Below are 15,900 nucleotides of genomic sequence, written 5' to 3' on the forward strand. Positions count from 1 at the left end.
GATTATCATAATTGTGTGTTGATTTGCGTGTAGATATATAAGCTACTGTTATGGGCCTGTAAGTAGTATGACCTTGGGCTGCGGCAGTATATTGTTTCAGCATTGTTATCGCAATGTGCGCATCAGCAATTGTCACATCGCAAGAAATCCAAATATTGAGTGAATTATAGTTGATCAGGAGCCACAAAACCCATCTGATTTGCTAAGTTTAAGTATAATAGAGTGAAAGTTAAGATTTGCATGTGTTTTTAAAGGGGCAGTCCACTGTATTTTTAAGGCTTGGTTTTGTTTATAAGATGCAGAAAATGTAATATTGCAATATCGTGCAGCCCTAGTATGACATGTAAAAATCTCTTAGATGCTGTTAACATTTGTTGAGACAGTGAGTAAAACCAAGCGGCAACCTCCTGCTCTCCCTCAGGAAGCCAATACGGAAGTAACTAAAACTGCAATTCATCCGAAATTCCGCTAGTCCTGGCCGCTCCTGGCTCCAAAATAGAGCAAATTTCAATTGAGCCCACTGTTAGAATGGCCAACTTTACAGCAGAAAAAAAGGTGTTTACAGCCTGATACAAAAAAATATTTTGGTTAATACAGCTAATATTACCCTTCATGACAACTGTGAGGGGGGTGAATTTTTTTATAACTCATCCGTTTCCTTTATATTAAGTTTGCATAATTAAGGGAGTGGCCACTTGAGTGACAGCTAGGTCTCGTTGGTCGCCGTCACGTCACCTCAGCTGAATCCTGCAGATTAGCCACTGAACTCGGCATATTTATCGCATGGCATGCTGAGTGCACTTAATTGTGCTCACAAACCATTCACGTGGCCTCCGTTTCCCATGTGAGTAAAGTTATATTCTTATATACCATCTTTATACATGTATATGCTTTATTTTAAGATCATTTATCGTTTCCATTTATATTTAGAGCTGTAATGCACTCCAGAATCTGACGAATTGATTAGCTGTAGGCTCTAGAACAGTCATCTGAAGCATTGTCATACAGTGTTATGCTGGATTTCATCAATAGTCTTACATTAACTAACACAGACTTTATCTGAAGTGATACGCGTTTTCCTTCTGTTGAAAAACGTCATAAGAACAATGTTTAGTGGCTCAATGTATTAAAGCAGTGTTTTTACAAGTCTAAACACTTTATTGATATAGTGTACAACCAAGCACAAGTGGTCAGAATACAAACGAGTCACAGGTGATAAAGGATTAAGCGTTCTCCCAAAGTAAAGTGTGTCTGAGCCAGGTCCAAGCAAAATGCCAGCAGGTGTCTGTGGCTCCGCTCACTCTCCGCCTCTTTGCCCTTGTTTAGTATCCCGCCGTGGGTGTGATGACGCGCGAACAAATTGGCTGCGCCTACTTGTGGCTTCTTTTGCGCTCTTTAGAAACCTATGGGTGACGTCACGGATACTACATCCATATATTTTACAGTCTATGAGTAAAACCATTGCATTTCTAGAATTGCACTGTGTCTCAATGTGTGCCTGGTGTGAGCTGCTCCCCTCCCCTTTTTTCATAAGTAGGCAGGGCCTTAACACCTTGTGCTTCATTTGCTCAGGCAAAAAAATCGCTAAATACTCATGTGTTTTAAAGCCTTGTCGGTTTAAACTCCTGATATATGGTTTATAGGAGCACAGACACACAATACACACACAAAATTAAAGATATATGGATCTACAAAGCCTAAACTCACCCTTTTAGAAAGATCAATCCAATCAAAGTTTAAAATGAATACTAGAAAACCGAAATAAACCAATTAAAATGTCTGCATTGTTTTGACTTGTATACAGCTGAAAACATGTTGTAATGCACCTGTTTACGCTGCAATCTTAGGAAGTGGGCAAGTGCAGGTCATCGCTGTCTGGACTTGTTCATAGTCAATCTCTCTCGCTCTCTCTTTGTTTCTCCTTTAACACCTGGATAGACTTGGAGTGTGGGTGTGTTGTGTCAAATATTGGCTGCTGTCGAGCAGTAAATTAAAACGAGGTGCAATTTCCTCCAGTCTAATTAGCAGTAAATTGGCGGTGTCTGTTTAGCCAGTCTGCCCAAGGCTACAGAGCCAGATTGACATGTCATTACAAGAGTGCAGAAATACTTGATACTAACCCATTAACTTATTCGAAAATTACCTATTTTGTTTCTATTGTTGTTTACATGGTTGTTTATATGACAATTCCATCAATCTAATATTAAATTAGTTTAGTGAAAGTGATAATTCACCATTCAATTCTAATGTATTAGATTTGAATGATGAATTTGTAAATGTTGAAGCTAATATTAACATTAAGCAATGCTTTATAATACATTTTGTATAATTAATGTATTTAACTAATGTTAACAAGTATTGTACCTTATTATAAAGTGTACTTGACTTAAAAGTGAGTTTGTTATTCACTAGAAATGTTCATAAAATATACACAATTAAATAGCAAGTTGGACTTTTTGGGGGAACACATTTCAATAATCAGTGTTTATTAAGTGAAAGTTGTTTTTTTTTTACACTTTTAGGTGGTCACTTTTTTGGGTGGTAATTCTGATACATATGGTTTTAGTATGTGTGTGTGTCTGTGTGTGTGTGTGTGTGTGTGTGTGTGTGTGTGTGTGTGTGTTTGAGAGAGAGTTCACATGGTAAAACGGTGTGCACCCTGGTCAAGTCCGTGAATGGAAAGCATCTGTCATGCATTGAGGTGTAAAAGCTGTGCAATGTTCCCTGACTGTTTTTATTCTAGAAAAACAAGAAAAAAACTGAGAATGAAAGCATAGAATGGCATCATTAAGCAGAACCGCTCTCTGTCTTTCTCATTTGGGCAGGTGTGTGTGGTGAACAGTTGTGGCATCACAAGTAAACTAGATAAAAAAAATGTTTGTCATGTTGGCTTGAGAAAGCCTGAGCAGAAGGTTTAAAGAAATTTATAAAACTTTGGAAGTTGGAAGGTGTTCAGTTAGTTGTAATTATAAATTGCAATAAACAGTACACTGCAAAACATAAAGTTATTTCACTTTTTTTTTTCTTTTTCTAGCAGCCAGGGTACTGGGAAAAAAACAAAAACTAAAATAGCGGACGTTAAAATTACAGAAGTTTCCTGTTATACAATTTTTTTTTTTGCTGTAATTTTACAGTAAATTTTCTGTATTTTCTTGAGCTTATAATATTTAATATGGAATTGTACATAAATATTATGGAAAGTCATATGAAATTCATAAAACTCTTGAACAGTGCTATAATTCAAATAATTAGTCGTAAGTGCAAAACAGTGTTTTATAAATGTATTTACAAAAAATGGTCATGGGTGCAACAAAATTCAAATAGAAAAAGGTGTCTAAAAGATAAAATTAGACCACTGCCACAACATAATACACAGTTTGTTTATAACTGCAACAATAAAAAAATAAATACATAAATGAATAATAGATGTCATATATATATATATATATATATATATATATATATATATATATATATATATATATATATATATATATATATATATATATATATATAGGCCGCATTTTGACACCTATTTGTGCAGTGTCTCAGTGTGCAAATGAGATGGAATGTTGACCGCATGCTTCTGACTGTGTGTGCGTGCTGCACACACACATAAGCATGCGGTCTTTCGTGCTTTTTAAAGCAACAAACGAGTACAACTGGAAAGGGGGTACATGATGCAATAATCGTTTATCTCCATTAATGGTTTTTCATAATCGTTAGAAGCCAAAATCGAAATCGGATTTTTGATAAATTGCACAGCCCTAATGTTTAGGATGTTTTTAACACACGACTAACATGTTTTATTATGTTAATAGCTTGTTGTTAGCCTGCTATAGAATGTTGCTAGTTTACTGCTGTATTTTGTTGGCATATTTAGGATATTTTTTAATGAGACTTATGTGTTTCATCATGTTGATAGCTTGTTGTTAGCCTGTTTTAGAATGTTCCTAGCAGGTTTTACTACTGTATATGTTGTTGGCATGTTTAGGATTTTTTTAACACATGACTTGTGTGTTTTATTATGTCGATAGCTTGTTGCTATCCTGTTTTAGAAGGCTGCTAGCGGATTCTACTGTATATTGTTAGCATGTTTAGGATATTGTTAGTCCAGTGTGCTTTTTTGCCTTTGTGACAGACAGATTGACATGCAGGTATGTAGGTTAAAATATTAGCTAAAAGGAGAGCATAAATTAGTCTAAATTTCTTAGAATTATTGAATGAAATCCTGAATATGTCAAAAGGGTTTTTAATTTTGTCGAACTCAGGCTGATTTTTGAGAGTTTACTCATCCTTCTTTCCATTCTTCCATTATCTACTGTATACCACCATCTTTTTCTCTCATTCTCTCTGGCATTGGTGTGGCTCAGTTGTAATTACTGGATACTATTGTTCAGGATCTCTGAAATTCAGCATTACATTCACTGTGACCTCGGCCTCACACTCATCACGGTCAGTGTAAAACATGGCTCTGATCAATATACCTACTTATCAATGTCACTGAGACCAATGTACAGAGACGATCACACCATTGACCGGATAGAAACATGAACTGAAGCCTGATCAACAGCTAAGGAGATGTGCTTCCTCTCCTTTCACATACTGTTGTGCGAACATGTTATTAATAGCTTTATACATCTTGTTGCTCACAGTCAGGTTATTGAAGTAGTTGCAGTTTAAAGAGCTTCCATTGTTGACATAAACTACTGTATATTAAACCACACTAACTTCACATTCATTCATTCCTTTTCTTCTCTGCTTTGTCCCTTTATCAATCGGGGGTTGCCACAGCAGAATGAACCGCCAACTTATCCAGCCTATGTTTTTACACAGGATATGCCCTTCCAGCTGCAACCCATCACTGGGAAACATCAATACACACTCATTCACACTCATACACTACGGACAATTTAGCTCACCCAATTCATCTATACCACTTGTTTTTGGACTTGTGGGAGAAACCGGAGCACCCGGAGGAAACACATGCAAACTCCACACAGAAATGCCAACTGACCCAGCCGGGGCTCAAACCAGCGACATTCTTGCTGTGAGGTGATTGTGCTACCCACTGCACCACCATGCTACCCACTAACTTCACATTTAATACTTAAATTAAACCCACATAATCTGCCACTATGCTGAAACATAGGCATTTTGGCCCCCTAATAATATCTCTGGGGGACCCAAAACTGCATGGCCCCTTAGAATTATCCTAAATTACCTAAACACCACCAACCACCGTAAGTTACGTGCTGCTGAAAGTAAACATTGTTTAGAGAAAACACTTAACACAAAGGAATCAGTACTTATCAGTTCTTATGCTCATTTGCAAAGACTATCTAGAAAAAACGGTTATCTGCTGCAAATGCAGGTCTGTGTAGAAATACAACCAGCCTCTGCAGGAGCTGAGAGAGGATCACGTGAGCAGCTCTACTGGTGCTCCTATTGGCTGTCGCTCAAGAAAGTCACTCTTCATTTGCATAAAGTTGAACGATTCGCAACTTTTTTTCACATCGCTCAACATAACTACCTTGTCGCCAACAGTCGCTTTCACTCGTGTAGACAGATGATGCCGGAAGTCGCTCACTCTCCGTTGAAATGTAAGGTCAATTGTCGGTTTGTTGCTGTGAATTGCTTGCAGTGTGAATGAGGCTTTATAGGTCCTTTTTAAAAAAGTGCATATTTTTTCTTAATGATAAAAAAATAATAATTCCTTACATTTATGTAGCACTTTTCTAGACATTCAAAGCGCTTCACATACTTTTAGAGTGAATCTCCTCATCCACCACCAGTGTGCAGCATCTACCTGCCAGACTGCACACCAGCTGATTGGTGGAGAGGAGACAGAGTGATGAAGCCAATTATGATATGGGGACGGTTAGGAGGCCATGATGGACAGAGGCCAGTGGGCAAATTTGGCCAGTATGCCGGGGTTAAACCCCTATTCTTTTTTGAAGGACATCCTGGGATATTTTATGTCAGAGAGTCAAGACCTCAGTTTAACATTTCATTATAGAGAAGTATAAAGTCAATGTACTAGGGCAATAGGACCCACAAAGACCACAGGTTGAGTGCCCCTTACTGCCCTGCTTAGCTTTAGTGGGCGACCATGTGAGAGTTGCAGAGAGCTAGCTGCCAGCAATTCTTATGTGCATGTGTCTTAATACCAACACTTTTTTTAGGCTTATTGGCACAAGTAGGTGACATTGTCTCAGGGTCATTTATTGTCCTCCTGCTGGCTGTCTGATAAGATGGTTAATAGTCTTTCACTCAAACCCACTATTAATCTTTTTTGCGCATCTTCACCAGTGTGAAGAGAAAAAGGGATAAATTCCTCTCCATTGATCTGGCATCTGAACAATACACATGCATTGGCTTCCATTCATTGCACCTCAACTTTGAATATGTCTACCAAGCAATTAAAAGTGTAAAGCTCTGTTGATTTACTCCACAGGCGAGGACGCATTGAGCGGTATCTGACTTCCTGCTCTACCACGGGTCACGAGAAAAGCACATTCAGACATTTTACAACAATATCAATCTCTGTCGCTGTGGCTTTTACTCAAATGACTCATTAGGAAATAATTGCGTTGGAACAATACAGGCCGCATTGACAGCTTGCCATGATTTATGACGCAGAGAGAAAGTGTGCACAGGTGAAATCAATCTACTGTAATGAGAGAGTCTAACGGAAGCTTTCTTGCTGGGTTGAACCTGCACAACCTCTCTCATTCACACTTCTCCGCTATTAGTGTTTACAGTCCAGCATTTCTCTGGGTTTATGAAGGGGGCATTTCCACCTAATGCCGTGTGGCACATGTCTACAAGAATTGAGCTTCTCGTTGCTGATCAAAGATACCTGAAGGGCTTCCCGCTCATGAATGTTTTAATTATGTTTTAATGATCCATCCTACCTTCTGCTTATGCATATTTGGAGATGGTCTGTTTAAATTATGATGCCAAGGTTCTTAAGGTCATTTGTGTACCGAGTTTGAAATGCTTGAATGTGTTTCTTTGTATTTGTTATCCTGAAGATCCACTTTGCACACTGAGTCTGATGTATATTAATAAGTCTGCTGGAAAATGCAAAACAATACAAAATTGATGGTTGTATTTTAGCGATCTAGGCGCAAAATATAAAGCGTAGAAGCATTAAGGGCATGTCCGAATCCAATTTTGCTATTTTAAGGACGGAAAAATATGCTCTGCGCTTCAGTGCATGGTCTAACAGCGTTGTGCTTATTCTCAGTGTTTTGAGTAAAACATGCATTAAACCAATCAGAGTCTCATCTCTTATTCCCAGTTATTCCCCATCTCTTATTCAGTTGCATCACGCCATGGCGCATTTGTTATTTACATGGTGGACTTTTTGTAAGTGGAAAAACTGAATGCTTTACTAGCAAAAAAACTGTTAAACAGACCATCTGCAAAGCAAGGATAGAGAATGAGCCTCCTCCATTCACCCTCTTTACTTTCTCTTTCTCTTTACTTTTATTCTTTACTCCTTTACTTTTGTGGATAAGAAAACAATGTTGTATGCACTCCACTTAAGACATTCATTAGCTGAAATATTTGTTTCAAAACTATTTCTAAATTCAGTTCTAATTTCCAGCAAACAAATAAATGAGCAATAATAACAAGTTAGTTATTTCCAAACACGCATCCTATTCTCATGCCCCGTATGGTGATGCAAACGTCTTCAAAACTCGACAGGTGGACAAATCTAAACTTGTATTTATTAAAACAAATATAAATATGCATATAATAAATAATACTGCTTATAATAATAACATTATACAAATGCAAATTGTCATAAATAAACTGAAAAGCCCCCCGAGATGAGGTATGGAGGTAGTGGTTTTTATATTTATATAGAAAATAATAATTTTTGTAAGATTTTAATCCTTTATTATTTTTTCATATGTAAAGATATTTGTGTATTGCTGTACATCTTGTTTGTATTAAGCAATGCGTAAGCATTTGAACCCACATAGGCACATAACAAACGTGCTCTGCGCTGGACTTTAGACCTGCTTTTAAATGCTCAATGAAGCAGCCTATTGTAGTTCTTCAAAATAGCAACCCACCAACAATGCGCCTTAACACATCTTCTTTATAGACCAGAACATCCATGAGTCCACAAAGTGGTGCAAATGGATTTGCTATTAATAAAACGTGCCGCAAAATGCAAAGATTACATCTGCGCCGGCCTAAAAATAGCAACAAATCACGCCAAACACCTCTCTTATTGCGGTGTGTGTATGATAGGGCCCTGAGTGTTCAATCAGTGAGGATTTTTTTGTTATCCTCCTTCTTCTTAAAGACAAATTAAATATTAGGTTTATATAATCTTTATAATATTATTAAAATCTGCCTTTATATTCAGTATTTTAATATTCTGCATTTTGTTTATCATAAAAGGCTATGCTAGAGGACAAATTCAGATGACATTCTAGAATTTTGGCTTTTACCTGTGCTATGACCCGCTTGTTTGAGTCGCAATTTAACCAAGATCACGAGATCAACCAACAAAATTGTCTGAACGCAAATTATTTATTTTAAATGAAACTAATAGACAAATGTGTGGGGATAATAATGTAGATAAAGAATTCAAGATTGAAGCACAACAAAACTTTTGTTGAGGACTCCTGAGTAGCCACACCGTTCTAGGGTACCTATCACAAAAGCATTGAACTAATTGATGAGTAATGCAGGCATTTAATCAGGATCTGCCACATAATCCAATCTGGAGTCTTGAGATTGTCACACTTGTACGATTGCTCTAAATTGTCAAAACACCATTCAAAATGCTTGATACGGATGTCAAAAAAACAGAAATATGATCCCAATCTGAATTTTTTTATGATGTAAAAGTTCCAGAGGCAGTGTGTAACAATACAGTGAGGTTGATTTTATGTTATAAGTGTGCACATTTTGGATGAGTAAACTATAGTCTTGTATAGCCAGAAGGTCTGAACTCCATAGTTGCTGTCACTAAGGACTGCCCAAAAGTAAAGAGGAACCTATCTATATTTTTTTCCTATTCTTACACACTTTATATTTGGAAGTTGATAACTTGTATGTAGAAAAAAAATACTACAAAAACTTTGGTGTGCATAGCTTATTGCATAGTTGCAAACAGAGAATGGGTAAAATAATATTAATGTTTAGTTAATTATTATTTTTAACTGACAATTTCAGCTGCAGAAAACACATTCAGTGTTTTTTTCACCCATTATTACATAAACTCTTATGAAGTGCATCATGTCATGTCATGGAAGGCAGTAATCAAAACCCTACTTATCAAGGCAATAACAATAGCATTAAAAATGAGCATTTGCCTCTTATACCAATATGGCTTCCATCACTACTGAGAAACAATTTGAATGTAAATCATGCAACACAGTTTGTTTTGTTGGGGGTCATGTTCGGGGGCAAAAGGTAACCTTGATGTCCATGTAATAACAGACTAAAACATAAAACTCTTGGGTGTATTTTAAAGAGTCTATGTCTTAAACTAAACATATTTTAAAAACCTGCTATTCATTCATTCATTCATTTTCTTGTCGGCTTAGTCCCTTTATTAATCCGGGGTCGCCACAGCGTAATGAACCGCCAACTTATCCAGCAAGTTTTTAAGCAGCGGATGCCCTTCCAGCCACAACATCTCTGGTAAACACTTATACACTACGGACAATTTAGCCTACCCAATTCACCTGTACCGCATGTCTTTGGACTGTGGGTGAAACCAGAGCACCCGGAGGAAACCCACGCGAATGCAGGGAGAACATGCAAACTCCACACAGAAATGCCCACTGAGCCGAGGCTCGAACCAGCGACCTTCTTGCTGTGAAGCGACAGCACTACCTACTGCGCCACTGCTTTGCCCAAAACCTGTTATTTAGTTGATAATGATAAGATCTAATTGTCAGAGTCGTAAACATGATGCCTTTATTCTTCCATGGGGGTAGGGAGTGGTGTGGATTTTCAGGTGGACCTCAGGTGCAATCTCTTGAACTGTTTTAGGTTAGTGGGTGAAGTGTGTTGGACGTTCAGCCTACAGTCTGTCTTAAGCTGAATCTACAAAGGCCCTAACTCACTGACCAATGGTTTGTCCATATTTTAGCCAAATTTAAGTTGAAACAACCCAGCATTTGTAGTGTTTTAGATCTTAGAGTTTTATGTCTGGTGTCATCAGTGATTGATTTGAGCTCCAGCGTTTTCATGGGGCCACATGAGAGTTTTGAGGGTTGTATTTCACTATGGAAGTGGCTGAGACTCAAAGCAAGCCAGGCTCGTTTACACGGATGTTATTTTTTATTTATTTATTTTTTTAATTGAATAACTTTTGCTACAGTTACACCTTCCCTCCACACTACCCATCCATATGTTATAGGGTTTTGATTATCAAGGGAAGGATATGCAATGACCCAAAAGACCCATTCAGGGAGTGGATGTCTCCACTTCACTTCCTAATCTGCAATTGCCTCTTTGAATATCACACTAACTGTACACAAAAAAAAAAAAAAAAAAAAAATACTACTAATACTTCCCTTCTTAGACTTTACAGACCTGAAACTTGCCTATAGCACTTATTCATTGTTGCTCTTAGTTGTGTAAATTGCTTCCTTGTCCTCATTTGTAAGTCGCTTTGGATAAAAGCGTCTACTAAATGTAAATGTAAATGGATGTTGGCAGCCACTCCTCAATTTTTAGATCCTGCAATGCGTACTGAAAATGCTCACATTGCGATATCAATGCTGAAACGATATATGGGCTGCACAATAAACACTTTAAACTATTAAAATAGTTAATAAAAGACACTTTTTTTGAACTTCATTCATTCATTCATGTTGAGCTCAGTCTCTTTATTAATCTGGGGTCGCCACAAGGGGAATGAACCGCCAACTTATCCAGCGGATAACTCAGCGGATGCCCTTCCAGCTGCAATCCAACACTGGGAAACATCCATACACACATACACTACGGACAATTTAGCCTACCCAATTAACCTAAACCACATGTGTTTGGACTGTGGGGGAAACCGGAGCACCCGGAGGAAACCCACGCGAACGCAGAGAGAACATGCAAACTGCACACAGAAATGCCAACTGACCCGGCCGAGGCTCGAACCAGCAACCTTCTTGCGGTGAGGTGACATCACTACCTACAACACCACTGCGTCACCCCTTTTTGAACTTTTCAAGGTTAATAGTTGTTGGAGGAATGATCAAGTTCCCACAATGCAATTCAAAAGCATAATTAAATGGGAAAAAAATTAAAACATGAATCACAAAAAGCAAAAAACTGCTAATTATAATAGTATATTAACTGCTAATATTTTTACAATGTGTCTATTAGACTTCAATACATAAAAAAATGATTGGAAGCCAATGCCTAAATCATCACTGTTTTTTTTTAATACATCAGAGCTTCTCTGTTGTTAGATTACACAATTTCCTAATAGCACAGAACACGACACTACATCATGCAAAAATATTTTCCATGTCAATAAGAGTTTTTGTGCTAACCATTCACAGCAGCGACACATTTCTAATTTAGAAAGGGTTTCTATTTCTGCAAAGTCACAGCTGGAGCAAAAGATTGCACATTACATGCTTACCTTTACATATACAGCCTCCATGTATTTGGATTTATATACAGAAAGGCATTAAAAGCAATAAGATTACCTAAAAATAGCACCATGATCAGGCTGAATGTATGATTGAACATGATGTTTTAGTGTTATGTTTAGAAGTGTTGGCCTGAACTCTGCGCTGAACTCTTCAATAAATGACTGTTGGAGGTTTCTGTGACACATGTCAAACGTGTGGGTGCTGTTATAGGGGAAAATGGAAGCCAGAGGTACCGGCTTTATGGATTTGGTGAAGTTTTTTGTTATGACTACTCAGTTGAGGTGTAACCTTACATGCAGGCAACTCACTTTCTGTCCACCCCCTTTTTCCTCCATTTCAGAAAGTCTCGCTGTATTTTGTTAAATGATCTCAGCTAGCCTTGACAAGCCCTTCTGGAGGCTTTTCAACGGAAAGGCTTAAGACAGTGCTTTCAGGATATTCACAAATTTAATGTCACTATGGGGTCTCATGGTAAGAATAATGTTGGTATAAAATAGAAGAGTATTCAAAAAACTACCTGCAGGTAGTGGAAGTGTTTTTTATTTTGAAAATTCATATACACAAAAACATAAATACAGAAGTTTGGATACATACATACATACATACATACATACATACATACATACATAAATAAATAAATAAATAAATAAATAAATAAATAAATAAATAAATAAATAAATAAATAAATAAATAAATAAATAAATAAATAAATAAATAAATAAATAAATAAATAAAGATAAAATGAAATGAAATGAAATGAAACAAAAAGTATAAATAAAATTTAAAATAAGACAATAAAAATAAAATAAATTAAATAAAGTAAAAATAAAAAAGAAAAGAAAATATTAAATATAAAATAAATAAAATAACATTTAAATTAAATTAAGTTAAAATAGTTTAGGTTAAACATGATCTTATTCAGTTAAAATAATGTTATTACTGACCTTTATGCAAATTAAAATAAAAATAATAACAGAAAATAAATAAAAGTAAATAAATAAAAAAATTGAATAAAAAAAAATTTATGTTAAACATGTTATTGATCTTATTGAGTTAAAAAAATAATGGTATTACTGACCCTTATGCAAAATAAAATTATATTACTGGTCAAATTTGTGCATAGAAAATGACCAAATGAAATCCTTTGCAGTTTTTTTAGTGCAATATATATATATATATATATATATATATATATATATATATATATATATATATATATATATATATATATATATATACATTATTTTTAAATCAAGGTAAAGTTCATTGACAAAACACTTAATTAGTTACAATTGTTTTTAATTAATTATACTAAATCTAGTATATCCATACATTTTCTGGATGAATAAATGCTTTTAATTTGTTTTAGCCTATGCATGACCTATTGTTGAAGTAATGATTCTCATTTTAACATTTCATAATTAAGTTCATAGCAATTGTAAAATTTTATTGGGTTATTGATTGCAGCTATAATGCAGATGCATTAAAAAAAGTTTTTGTGAATGAGAACATTTTTTTCTGAAGGGCTGAGTATTCATGACCGAGTTTTGACATCAAGGTGGCCATATGTTAACTGGATGATGGATGGTTTTCAGGGGCTGGTGGTTGCATATGGAAAGAAAACTAAAAGACCAAAAGTGCTTATACCAGTTTATTTAAGTGCAAACTGGAAAATTGCTGGCATTTCTCCTCCCCATACCAAGAGCAAGTGTCGGCGAAGGAAATGGGATTGATGCCAAAGTGGTATGACTGTTCCAAGAGCCTTCAGCAAGAGCTTATACACTACTGGTCCAATAGCAGTGCAATAATACACTACACTTCACTATGTTTTTTTTTTTTTTTTTACTTTAGAGTACTTTTTTTCTCATTGTAACTTAGATGCACTCGTTAGATAGCGTCAGAAAGCCGTGTGTATAGACTGTCCTGTCACAAAGTACAGTAAAATTCTACACAACAGTAATAGTTTGATTAAGGTTTACATGTTTACACTCGGAGAGCAGCATGTACAGCGGATCTTTTGGTCTGTAATATTGTAGTGATATTAACGTACTGTAAATTTAGCAACTAAATCATTTTGACTAAGGTCTGTCTTTAAAAACTGAAAGAATACTGCTGACGATACAAACTAACTTTGCCATCTGAATAAACAAACAAAGACCCCTGATCACACACTTACCAAATCTGTAGAGACAGGACAGTCAACGCCAACTGGAGCCGTGTCTTTTTTTAAAAGAAGATGAGCGGCAAATACGGATTTCACCGTTTCCAGATGCCAAAAGCTCTAGCTTAAAAAAATGTTCCTTACAAACATATGTCTGGCGTGTGCACTGTAGTCCACACATGTGCCCAGCTGCACTCTCATAGCGGGAAATGAAAATAAAACTTTCATTGGAGCACATTTATAAACACAACACTGACCACCAGTGTCTCTAAACAATTCTTTTTCCTCCACTTGTTTTAGCAACACAATGTGGCTTCTCTTATTAATGAAGTTGCACCTCATACAAAATAGAGCACGCTTATTGGTTTAAACTAAGTCTCTCTCATGAATTAATGCTGCACATTCAAAGAGGTCACGTTGTACAGACAGCCAGTTTCCATGCTGGAATATGCGCAAGGATCTAATCACTGTGACGAAGCTTCAAAAATTAGTTTCAAACTGGAAGAACGAATTTGCTCGAAATAACGCAAGAACAACGAATATCTTTTTTGTGAAACGTATCCTAATAGTGTTTTTAGCAGCATGGGACACATATGTGACTGTCAAAAGCTCAAAACATGTGCTTTGGTGTTACGTGACCCTTTAAAGCATTTTTGAGCATGTTTTCTATGAAATATTGAAGAAAAGTTGCTTTTATATTCACACATTCTGTCTTTCTCCTTAATAATATAATTTCAAAACTGCACGTTTTAAATAGGGAAATCATACTAGCAGCCAATGACTGTCAAAGCACAACACTGTTCACAGTCAATTAAACCTTGCTAATGGTGTTCTGAAGTCATAGTTGCATGTGATTTTAGACCGAATGTTCAAAGTAGTGGCAAACAATGTAGCTTCGTACTGTTTCACAATATGTTACTGTTTCAAAATGAATGAATGTGCGAATATAAAACCAACTTTACCTCAATAAATCGAGTGTGTGTGACAGCAATTAGCATGGCCACACATTACACACTCAGTGTCACTAGTTAAACTTGCTTATTTTGCTGGATTTGAACATTATTTAAAACTTTGGGAATAAAGTCAGCAAGCAAGAAATTCAGTATAACGCTGTTCTAGTGGTTTTTAGATATTTGTATGAAAAAAAATTCACATTCTTTTATGTTAACTTAACAATTTCACTTTAATTGTTTTTAAAGTAAAATAATTTAGAAATGTGCCATTTTTTTATATTAATGTCTCTCAAGACCTCTTAGAGTCAAACTGTGACGTCTCTTTCAGCTTTTCATTTGAGCTTTGCATAGCTTAAATCGTAATAGTGATCTCCTCAAACTCCCTCACATCCCGTTCTCCATCCGCCTGCCGCTGTATTTCTCTGACTCTTCTTAAGGTTGGCTCGGGCCACCGCATGTCTGTGTGTTAGGAAAGTGATTAGCGTCAAGAGGAGTGCTTTAAAAGAGCTGCCTTTGTCTGCAGCTGAAAGACCTGAATGAATCGCTTTAATCCCGCTGAGCAGACCTGAGGCTGTCGGGGAAAATCATCTTCAAGGCCGCCGCTGCTTCAGGCTACAGGTAGGCGTTCTTGGGAATTTGTATTATGATTGGCTTTAGCTGTCATAAAGGAGGTTAATTGCAGAAATGTGGATTTGGAAGTTGGAAAGAGACACACTGACATACATATCCTCTAATACACTGAAAAAAAATTGGTCAGCTTATACAGTTAAAGTCAGAATTATTAGCCCCCTTGTTTATTTTTTCCCAAATTTCTGTTTAACGGAGGGAAGATTTTTTTCAACACATTTTTACACATAATAGTTTTCTATTATAATAACATATCTCTAATAACAGATTTTTTTATCTTTGCCATGATGACAGTAAATAATATTTTACTAGATATTTTCAAGACACTTCTATACAGCTTAAAGTGACATTTAAAGGCTTAACTAGGTTAATTAGGTTAACTAGGCAGATTATGGTAATTAGGCAAGTTATTATATAACGATGGTTTGTTCTGTAGCCTATCGAAAAAATATATTGCTTGAAGAGGCTAATAATTTTCACTTTAAAATGATTCAAAAAAAATCAAAAACTGCTTTTATTC

At 36.1% G+C, this 15,900-nt stretch overlaps 1 protein-coding gene across 6 annotated transcripts in view; it reads left to right on the forward strand.

The window, feature by feature from the left end:
- Positions 1 to 15,900, forward strand: part of sema3ab (sema domain, immunoglobulin domain (Ig), short basic domain, secreted, (semaphorin) 3Ab) — a 165,223-nt gene that overhangs the window by 69,533 nt on the left and 79,790 nt on the right. For 3 of the 6 annotated variants that reach the window (XR_015514153.1, XM_087291509.1, XM_087291510.1), the window contains exon 5: positions 15,277 to 15,371. The exons of the other annotated variants lie outside the window; for them this stretch is intronic. The gene's annotated coding sequence lies outside the window, so the exon portion shown is untranslated. The remainder of the gene's footprint in view (positions 1 to 15,276; positions 15,372 to 15,900) is intronic. 6 annotated transcript variants of the gene reach the window in all.

This window comes from Danio rerio, chromosome 18 (assembly GCF_052040795.2).
Source record: "Danio rerio strain M-AB ecotype USA chromosome 18, GRCz13ab, whole genome shotgun sequence".
Taxonomy (NCBI): domain Eukaryota; kingdom Metazoa; phylum Chordata; class Actinopteri; order Cypriniformes; family Danionidae; genus Danio; species Danio rerio.